This window comes from Paroedura picta, chromosome 17 (assembly GCF_049243985.1).
Source record: "Paroedura picta isolate Pp20150507F chromosome 17, Ppicta_v3.0, whole genome shotgun sequence".
NCBI lineage: Eukaryota > Metazoa > Chordata > Lepidosauria > Squamata > Gekkonidae > Paroedura > Paroedura picta.
Genome location: NC_135385.1, coordinates 20,510,963 through 20,521,744, shown reverse-complemented (window position 1 = coordinate 20,521,744; position 10,782 = coordinate 20,510,963).

Genomic DNA, 10,782 nt, shown 5'->3' with positions numbered 1-10,782 from the left:
TTCATGCTGCTCGAAGGTGGATCCCTTTGTAAATAAATAATATGCCGAGCTCTAATGCACTAGGGCCTTTCCATGCTGCTGTGCCGTCTGCCTCTTGTTGTGGGGACGAAACCTAATTTATCCTTATGTTTATTAAGTTAAAATCTATTAAGCTCACTTACATGGGCTTCTGCCCAGTTCAAAGGCCTCCCTCCCGCCCCATGCAGAGGCCCAGAGAAGATGGCTCAGAGGGGCCATTTCCTGTTGCCATAGCAATGGTCTTGTCACCAGAAAGGCGCATGTTGGTGGCAGAATCAGGCGAGGCCCGGACTGCGTCATGCAGATGTTCCTTCTCCGGTGACGGCTATTCTCCGGAGAAAGGCTGCAAAACGTCGAAGCTCAGGCCTGTTTTTGAGCAGCTTGGACTGTCGCTGCAGGGCTGGGCTGTTGCTAGGGGAAGCCGTTGCTAGGGGCGTCCTGGGCCAGGTCTAGGGGTACTCCCTGTGATCCTGTTGTGGTGCAGACGGATAGATTTTGTGACTGACTGGTCACAAATTAAACAGGTGAAAATGTGCTTGGATAATGTTCCGCTCCCGCAGCTTCGTTTTTTGGAGACTTGCTCCTGTTTGAGTAGACCTGCCAAACTCCAGGTGGCACTTGGGCTTCTCCCGCTATAACAATGAACCAAGATCAGTTCCCCTGGAGAAAATGGCTGCTTAGGAGGGAGGAGTCTATGGCAGGGGTGTAGCCCAGATGGGGGAAAGGTGTGCCTTCCTCCCAGCTGGAGAAGCTCCGTCCAAGCAGAGTGAAACTTCAATGCAATAAGGGCGATTCCAGCAGAAACGGCCACGGATCTGCCCAAGCCACGCTCGTTTTTATAGCCTTTAATAAGCAACTTTCATGCATGTGCAATATAATTTTGGGAGGTCCTGGAGGTCCCTTCCGATGATTCTATGATTCTAAGAGAAACGCCCCAGCAACTTTCATTTTAATGCACGAGGGGCACAGAAGAGAAGTCCTTGTCAATCACGGTGTGTTTTTTTTTCCTTTTCAAGTTGGCAGCCTTGGTTATTCTGCTTTTAAATAAATTGCCCTGTTTGAAAGGCCCATTCCATTAACAGCTCAGCCCAGACAGCCATTCCTTGTGTTATGAATTATTCTGATTTTGACATAGGCTCACGCTTAAGAAGCCCTCAATGTCTAGCTAGCTTTCCTATATCAGACCATTAATCTCCAGGTAAGAGGCGCAACCAGGTAGCCAACTCCTGTTTGGGGAATATCTGGAGACTTTGGGGGGTGCAGCCTGAGGAGGGTGGGGTTTAGGGAAGGGAAAGGACCTCCACAGGATATAATGCCATCACCTCCAGCGTCCAAAGCAACCATGTTCTCTGGGGGAACTGATCTTGGTCACGTGGAGCTCAAATGTAATAACGGGGGATCTCCAGCTGCCACCTGGAGGTTGGGAAGCTTAGAATAAAGTGGCATTCACACCTTCAGTCCCCATTCTTAACAGCATTACTGTGGTCCCTAGAGGAAGCTAACAAGATTGAGGATGATGTGTGAATGCACGCGTGAATAAAACTCAAATTACTTTCCACCCTCCCCAGCTCCACTGCAAAACCTCCAGGATTTTCCCAACTCACAGTTGGCAACCACACGTGCAGACCCTGGAGGGCATTTCTCTGCAGAGAGACCCACACTTTTTATGCTTCTCTTCCTTGTGACTCCTGCCTTCCCCGTCACGTGGATCAAGTGGTGATGCCGAGATTTGTTTTGCTTACAGAAAGCCAACTCTGTGTAAATTATTGAGGCACCCAGTTAAATTTTTAACATCCTACGGAGACATAGGAGGAAGAAGCCAGGCGGAAGAAGCACACACACAAAAACTGAGCCCCGGAATGAAACTGGGTTGGTCTTAAAGGTGCCACTGGACTCCGATTTTGCTCTGCTGCTTCAGACCAACATGGGGACCCACCTGGATCTAGACACATGTGTTAAGTAGATAAGAACAAGTGGAATGGAGTAGCTAGAGCAAGACCTATGCTGATCTCTGTCGGAATAGACCAAGTGGTCTAACTTGAGGGGAAAGGAAATCACCAAAGAACTGTGTGGGAATTTCTGCGGACTGCCAACAAGGTGCCGCTACAGTTGCCAACTTCTACATGGCGGCAGGACTTCTCTTAGGATGTTAACAGAGATCAGTCCCCCTGGAGAAAATGGCCACCTTGAATGATGGATTCTATGGCCTTACACCCCATTGAAGTCCTTCCCAAACCCCACTCAAGAATGTCATACGTTAGCAGCACCACCCTCTTCTTTGCAGCTAGCTCCCAAATTCAGATTTGGGGGCTGAGTTTGAACTGACAGCCAATTTCTCTTGGCTACTGCCCCAGCAGGAAGGGTGTGTGCACTAGCCAATAGCCCCCAACCGTCGGTGTCACACGAAACCCCTTCCGGCCATTAATGGTCATTTGAAAACAAGACAGGACGACAAGGCAGAAGCATAGAAAGTTGGAACTCCTCTGTCAAAAGCAACCCCATGGCATGCACACTACCATATGTTTCTGTTTCTGGAAGCTGAACTCCGCATACAAGTTTTTGTCAATTAGCTCACCGGGATGCAGAGCATGAGGTTTGAGCAAATAACACCCTTTGCTTTCAGCTCTTTCCCTCTAACATCCGCCGGGATCAAATGTGGATTTGAACGAGAAGGCTCTGGCAATGCCGTGACAACTTCCTTATTATTCTTCAACACCATTATTTCATTGCGCGCTTGTGAGCTGCACAAAGCCTCCTTGTTTGGGACTTTGGGCCCACGGAACCTGACTTTCGGAAGCTTTGATGGAGCTCGAGAACTGCCTCTGGGCAATTTCTCACTAAAACAATGTTTGGCTGCCTCAGCTCGCGTCCCGGAGCAGCCCAATTACAGCCCACAAGAAACGGTGAGCTATGTGAGACCAGCGCATGCACAATCCTTGCGTGGCCTTAATAAACCTGTGAGTAGGAGCTGCTTCATTGAAAGCGGTGCTCCTCAATTGGCGGCTTGGATGCTCAGCCTCACGTGGATGGCTTGCGAAAGCCTTAAACCGAAAGCAACATGGCAGGACAAATGTATTTTTCAAGAGGTGTGAATTGGGCTGTGAACTCCAAATTGGAAAATTGCTAGAGATTCTTTTTGGGGGTGGGGTTTCTCCCCTGGGAGGAGAGAAACATCACCGGAGTACAGTACTATGGAGTCAGTTCTCCAAAATAAGCAATTTCCCACAGGGGAACTGATCCCTGTAGCCTGGAATTATCCCCAAATTACAACTGGTCTCCAGGCAAGAGCTGGAGGCTGGCAACTCCAAATCTGAACCTTACTGGTCCAGAACTTGTACATTTACAGCAGGGGTGGGCAAAATGTGGCTCTCCAGATGGAGCATAACACCCTCCAAAGTAGCCAGGGGGATGGATCTCTGGAGATGAGCTATAATGCCAGGCTATCTCCAGGTCCCACCCGGCGACTGGTACCCCCACCCAGTGCACATGGGAAAGAAGGGCTACACAGCTTCGCTAGGCCTCCAGAGGGACCCACAGGCCTCCCCCCATAAGCAATCCAGCCAGCTTTTAGCACCAGGAGCCAAGATAGAGGCCATTCTCTTAATTCCATCCCTGCCTTGGACAAGCTATGCAATCTAACTAATGACCGGCCCGACCCTGCGCATTTCCTGCCTTGCTTTGCGCCGACCGAATCAGCACATTATGACATTGATTTTCCAGTGCTGCAGAGATCACATTTTCTTGCGTCTGGCTCGGAGATGGGCGGGGCAATAAAAACAGACCTCTCTGATCAGAAGGAGGGAGCTGGCTTTTGGGTCCCCTGCTTTTCATGACCGGAAGGAGTCTCGAAGTGGCTTCCAGTCGCCTACTGTTCCTCTTCCCGTGACAGGCACCCTGGGTGGTAAGTGGGGCCGAGAGAGCTCAGAGAGAACTGGTCCTGGACCAAGGTCACTGCACATGGAGGAGTGGGGAATCAGTCCCAGCTCTCCAGATGAGAGGCTCTTTAACCACTTGGCTGGCTCCTTGTGTCATCATCTATTTATTAATCTGACTTCTGCAGTGCCCCGCTCAGAACTAGTTGTTTCAGGGCGGTGTACAAAATGAATCTAAAATCCTTCATGACACAATAAAAAAAAACAAAAACGTAACATCGATCGATTAATTAAATTAGCACTAAGGCAGTTAAAACGATGACTTTGTTTTACAAAGTCCCTTTGCATTTCGCTAGGAGAGAAGTGCTCTGTGAGAACAGCTCTAACAGGACTGTGACTGGCCCAAGGTCGCCTAGCTGGCTGCATGCAGAGGAGTGGGGAATCCAACCTGGCTCTCCAGATTAGAGGCCGCCGCTCTTAACCCCGACACCAATCTGACTCCGCAGGCTGTGAAAGAAATGCTTTCCCCCTAATTTCTGTCTTTGACACCTCCCAATCTGCTCCGTTTGCTTGTGGTGTGTTTGTGGATGACCCAGCCTGACTTTCACCGAACATGAAAGAGCAGCCGTTGGATTGCTTCCCTCCGCTCCTTCCCCATTTATAGCAACATGTTCTTCTCCTCTGCGAGAGCCAACTGTTGTTCATTTCACAAGATCCCAGGGCTCAGTTGACTTCAAGCGAATGAGCATGGCGTTGGAGGATTGGGAACGGGGAGAGGGAACGTTCTCATCGTGGCTGAGGTGAGACGTGCCACCTGGCAGAAGCTGATGTCTATTTCAGGGGGATTTGTAGGAGAAACCTTCCTTTTTTACTTCTTTACCCAGAGAGCGATGAAAATGTGCCATTGTGATGGACACTGGAATGAACAGTTTTCAAAGGAGGTTAGATGGATTCATGGAGGATGCGTCTATCAGTAGGGTAACTAAATGGAGCCTCCACAATCAGAAGCAGTAAGCTTCTGTATCTCCCACAGCCGGGAGGCAACATCAAGGGAAGGTCTCAGCCTCTCTGCCCCCATTGTCGGCTGTCCAGAGGAACCGGTTGGCCACTGGGTGAGACAGGGTGCAGGACTAGGTGGACCACTGGTCTAATCCAGCAGGACTCTTCTGATGTTCTTCTCAGGGGAACTGATCTCTGTAGCCTGGAGATGAGCTGGAATTCCAGGGCCTCCCACCTGGAGTTTGGCATCCCTAGGAAAGTCGATCTTGATCAGGCCTGCAGACTTCCTTTCCCACAATTACAAGATGCATGCAAAAAAAGATGTATTTTCTGGTCTCAAGTGCCTGCTACCAAATCTCAGTTCTTACGCAAGCAGTCAATTGGAGCCTCTCTGACGGCTTCCGTGCCAAACGTCTCCCCTTGATCTTCTGCATGGGCACCCCCTTGTCTTGAAATCTCGCGGCTTTCCATAAATTATCCAGCCGCCCCCCCCCCTTTGAAATACCTCCCCCAGGTACAGCTTCCTCCAGGGCAGCTCAGAAGAGTTAGCACAGCAAGGAGAAGAAGCGGGGAGAAAAAGAAGAGGCTTTGCCACAAAGCCAGTTTTCCCCTAGCGAAGGTTAAGACGGAGAGAAGCTCGGTGGCTCAGATATTCATGAATTACTGATGCCTGCAAGGAAACAAACAAGCCAGAGGATTTGACAAACGCAACTTCCCCGATTCCCGTGGGGGATGTGCCAAGATCAATTTCTCACCGTCAAACACCAAGGCCTTCCATAGATAGCTGGACCGCCAGCTTTAAACAACCTAGTGCCCACCCACCCCCATCTCCAAACTGCCTCCTTTGCAGCATTTACAACCTCTGCAATGTGGGTTGCCAGCTCTGGGCCAAGAAATTCCTGGAGACTTTGGGGGTGGAAAACAAAAAAGGAAGGGAACAGAACATGATGTCCAAAACAGGTATTTACCTGCTTTTGCCATGACTAGTGCAACTCCATTTTGTTAATCTTGCTGTTAGTGCTTGCATGGGTCTGTAGGGGCAGGGGTGAGTTCACAAAGTGTTCAGGAGATGGGGGTGGGTGGGACAAGGCTGGTATTTGCCACCTTTGCCATTTCATCTGCCAGGTGTGTGGGCACAGGTTATCTCTGTGGGTGTCTGGCAGCTAGGTTTGTTTCACCGTGAGAAGGGAAGGGAGGGGTGGCATTTGGAGTTTTTGCATCCAAAGCTGGATGGGCGGGGAGGGATGTGTTGATATAGGGATGCTTATGTAGAGGAGCTTGCATTTTTGCAAATAACTGAAGAAGTCCTGCTTCACTGGTCCCTATAAATAAAGAGATTTTCTTCGACAAAGTCTGTTTATTGGGAGCAGCGACCAGAACCTCATACAAACCCAACTGGTCCAACAAGTTAGGGACCCCAAAATTTAAAAAATTAGGATTATATGTGTCACTGTGCATCACTAAACAAGGTCAATTGAAATTAATACATTGAAATAATGGTAGAAAACAGGCAAAAGACTTTTGAGCATCATACACAGTGTCCAAAAATATAACACAGAGATTGAAGCAACCTGATGCTATAATCCCAGGGGATCCTCACATCCCACCCAAAGACTGGCCTTCAAAACGTCATGTTTGTACATCAGACATTGCTATTCCAACCCTCTAGGGATGCCAACCTCCAGGTGGAGCCCGGGGCTCTCCCGGAATTACAACTCATCTCCACACTTTGGATGAAAGCAGTTTTTAAAAAAGGTATTTCACCTCAGAATTCTGCAGGAAAATATGCTTTATGCACGGAGATAAAAACGATCGTGTCAGAAATATTTTCCTTCTTGCTTTTCGGGTGGGTGGAGATCAGAGCTGCTCTGCTGGAGGCCGCGATTCGTTGTGTAGGAGAGAAGAGGAGAAAGTACAAGGGGTTTGCTGGCAATTAAGAGCAAGAGCCTGCGGTGTCTGAAGCAGTTTTGTGTCTCTTCTCTTCGCTGGTTGCTGGACTCATTTCTAACCTCATCTAAAAACAGATATTCCCCCACCCTTGATCGTCGCTCCATCTCATGGCTCAAATTATGCATTCAATTTTTTAAAAAATGTAAATAAGTTTGATTATGCACAAATAAACCCAAACCACACCAGAGAAACTCAACGGAACAAAAACATCTCATTATACCTATAGAAATAAGCCGATCACAATACATTATTGTTCCCACCAGTAAAGAAGGAGACAAAAGACGTAGAAATATATTAAGACAAAACCAGAAACCAAAGCCAAAACAAAAGGATCTAAGACAGGGGAGCTATGAACAGATGGAAAAAAGACATTGCTTCATAGCAAGCCATTCTGGACCAGTCACCCCACATATGCACAAACAATGATACAACGTACTCTCCAATAACAGCAACTCACTTCAAGGTAGCATTGCCAATTAGGAAAATTTCCTGCAGGTGTAATAATATTTAGGAATGAGTTTCCAACTCTGAAATCCTGTAATTAAAATAATATTTTTTTCAACTTATTTTCAACTGATGGGCATGGTTGGACTGTCGCAAAGTGAAGAACATCCAAAGAGCCCTGCTGGGTCAGACCAGTGGTTCATCTAGTCCAGAATCCTGCCTCACACAATGGCCAACCGGTCCCTTTGCCACAATACGCTGGGATCCCAGGCTTACTGCTTCTGAATGTGGTTCTTTTCAGTTATCATGGCTAGTAGCAACAGGCAGGCCTGGTGATCTGGCTAATTTTCATGGCTACAGCTTTATTCATATCACAAAAAAGTTCTGCCACTATGAGATGCATTGAAGTTAAAGACAGAACAATGGGGAACTGTTTCGGGGTTGGATCTGGCAGGCATGCCAAGAATTGAAAATTTGCTTGGGTAGAAGTCCTGAAATTCTTTGAAAGCACTCCCAAGACTTACTAAGTCTCACTAACGAAGCGAGTTTGTCAGGCGACCACAGGAACAGGGATTTTTTGGTGGCAGTCCCATGATTGCGGAATTATTGCCGTAGGGAGATGCCTCCCCCCCCCCCGGTAAAGATGTTTTTATTTAGGACTGCATTGGACTAATTTAGCTTTTCATTCATTGGCAGCCCCAACTGGAGTTTTTAATCTGTGGTCTTTGTTGTGTTTTCAGTGGTTGTTCTGTTTACATTGTAAGCCGCCTTGAGTTCCGCAGGGTGGAAAGGCATCTGACATGTCTTAAATAGATAAATCAACTACTATCACTGATATGAAGGCTATACCCTCCAAAGTCTCCAGGACTCAAAGGGGTAGCTATCATTCAAGGGTATATGGAACCACAAAGTCTACCTTCTCTGCCCACTTATGAAGAAAACAAAGCTGCTTTCTACAGTTCTTCACCCCCAAAATGCAGGCCTTGCAAATTCAGGCTGAATCTATTAAACCGTTTGAGCTGAGGTATGCCAGTTTGTAAAACAAGCCACAGAAAACGGTGGGTTCCCATTCAAGAGCCTTCTTCCCATCCACCTCCTTTGGCTTAACATTTCCTTCAGGGCGAGATACAGCCCCCCTCCGACTATCCCCCCAAATGCTATTTCAGTGTTCAAACCCATCAATACGTCCAACCGTAGACCCCTCGCTGCCTTCCCAACAGGGGAGTGACAAGCCGAGAAACGGGTTCAGACGTGGCTGGCTCCAAATTCCCCATTCAAACGTCTCGATAAATCTTTAAGGTTTCAGAATCGCTGTCAGAGAGAGCTTTTGGAAGAAAGTAGCCGAAAAGCAGGGGGACTTCAAGAGGTCGAACGGGGCACAGGCTCCAGCGAAAGCGTCCAAGATGCAGTGCAAAGGCCACGTCTGTCTCCCAAGGTTGTCCCCCCCCACACACACACCCTTCCTAATCAGTGTGAAGCCTAATTCTATGGTGTAGAGATTCAGCCTTCCATGCAACAAACTCCATCCCCTTAAATGCCTTTCTGGGGATTTGCATAAACTGAAACGAGAGAGACCTTGAGAATGTTAGGAGGGGGAATATGTAAATATATTAAAGAGCTTAGCAGAGAGAGAAAAAAGGGGGGGGGATGAATCTGATAAAGGAATAAACCAGTTAAGAGAATGCATTCTTGAATGTGTCTGACTATTTAAATCCCAACTTATGGAAAATCCTCTTAAGCCGTCGCCAGATCACGTGGTGAGATCCCCAACTGAATAATGCATTCATTTACAACTGTGTACATCGTCCGGGGTGCGTCTGTGTGCGTCCACACATATTTCGCAGAGTCAAGTGGATTAGGGGGAGAAAGGGGAGCCAGGAGAGATCAAGGCCTATGAGTGTTGATGGCAAAAAAAAAACAAAAAAAAACAGGACAAGCGTTAAAATCTTCGAAGCCCATGCTACAGGGGCGAAAATGATCTCTCTCTGCCTGTACCATCTGTGTAAGATGGTGTAAGGTTTTTGCCTTTATACATATACATATAAAACCCCTTGGAGACGAAATTGGCTGGCTGAACTCAGTTAATAGGTTAGGGACAAATTTGTCGGCAAACGGTTCAGAAACACGGAATCCTTCTTGCAGCTCATCTGCTGTACTTGGATGGGAGACCATTGTGAGTACGGTTGGGAGATTAGGGAAGATTTTTTTTTGGGGGGGGGAGATGGAGCAAGAGATGGCTAGACCCTACCTGGAGGTTTGCAGGCAGCCCAAACTGGGAGCCCCACCCCACCCCGGCATCTCTGAAAACATTTATTTGTGATATACCACTCGTCAATTATGTAGAAGTAGAAGTGTGACCGTTCTGTGCAGACACATAATAGGCTGCTGTCCATGGTGCTAAACTGGCCCCTTAAGAAGAAAAATGGCCCCCTTGCAAAAACTCTCCGGCGAGTGGCCTGCAGGGGTGTGTGTTTGAGAGAACAACTCTAACAGGACTGTGACTGGCCCTAGGCCACCCAGCTGGCTGCATGTGGAGGAGGAGTGGGGAATCAAACCCGGCTCACCAGATTAGAAATTGCCGCTCTTAACCCCTACAGCAAGCTGTGTGTCACGACAGCCTACTTGGGGTTGTGGTTAAGAGCGGTGGCCTCTAAACAGGAGAACCAGATTTGATCCCCCAGTCCTTCTGCACATACAGCCAGCTGGGGGACCTTGGCCCAGTCCCCGTTCTCTCTGAGCTCTCTCAGCCTCACCCACCTCACAGGGTGTCTGTTGTGGGGAGAGGAAGGGAAGGCAATTGTAAGTTGCTTTGAGACTCCTCCCAATAGCAGAAGAGCAGGGTACAAAAAACCTAGCTCTTCTTCTGAAGCCAGGAGATCCTTAGACTACCTGGCAACCTATCCAGGTTGGGTTTGCAAGAGGGGAGGCACCAAGGAAGGATCTGCATCAGTGGCAGACAGCTGCTCCCAGATAGTCTGCTTGCAACGCTTATCCGTCAGAGTGAAGAACAAAACAGAAAACAGCTCCTGCCTTCAACAACGAGGCAGCCTCCTGCAAATCCCCCTAAACGTTCAGCAAAAGAACACAAAACCCTTCAGCCCTTTGGATACCGAAAGATCTCAATCAGATTGATGCTCAGGTTGAAAAACACATGCACACAGGGCTGGGCCCGCTGACAGGGCTGCCAAGACAACAGAGATCTGGCAAAGCTGCGCTTGCAGATAACGCCGTGGCTAGACAATGGGGCATCCATCTCCTAATCTCCGGGGCCCACAAGTCACTGTGGAAGACGCTTTTGTGAAAACGATATAACCCGAGAGCTGGACTCCCAGCTGCAAATGAGCAACCGATAAGGAGCTTGATGCCATGGATTAAAGACCCGATGGAACCGGTGCTGCCCTGCTCTGTCCAAACAATTACAGCGCGTTTCCCCCACTGAATTCATTTCCCTCTCTCTCTCCTCTCCTCTCCTTTGAGTTGATAATAATTTTATGCTTCG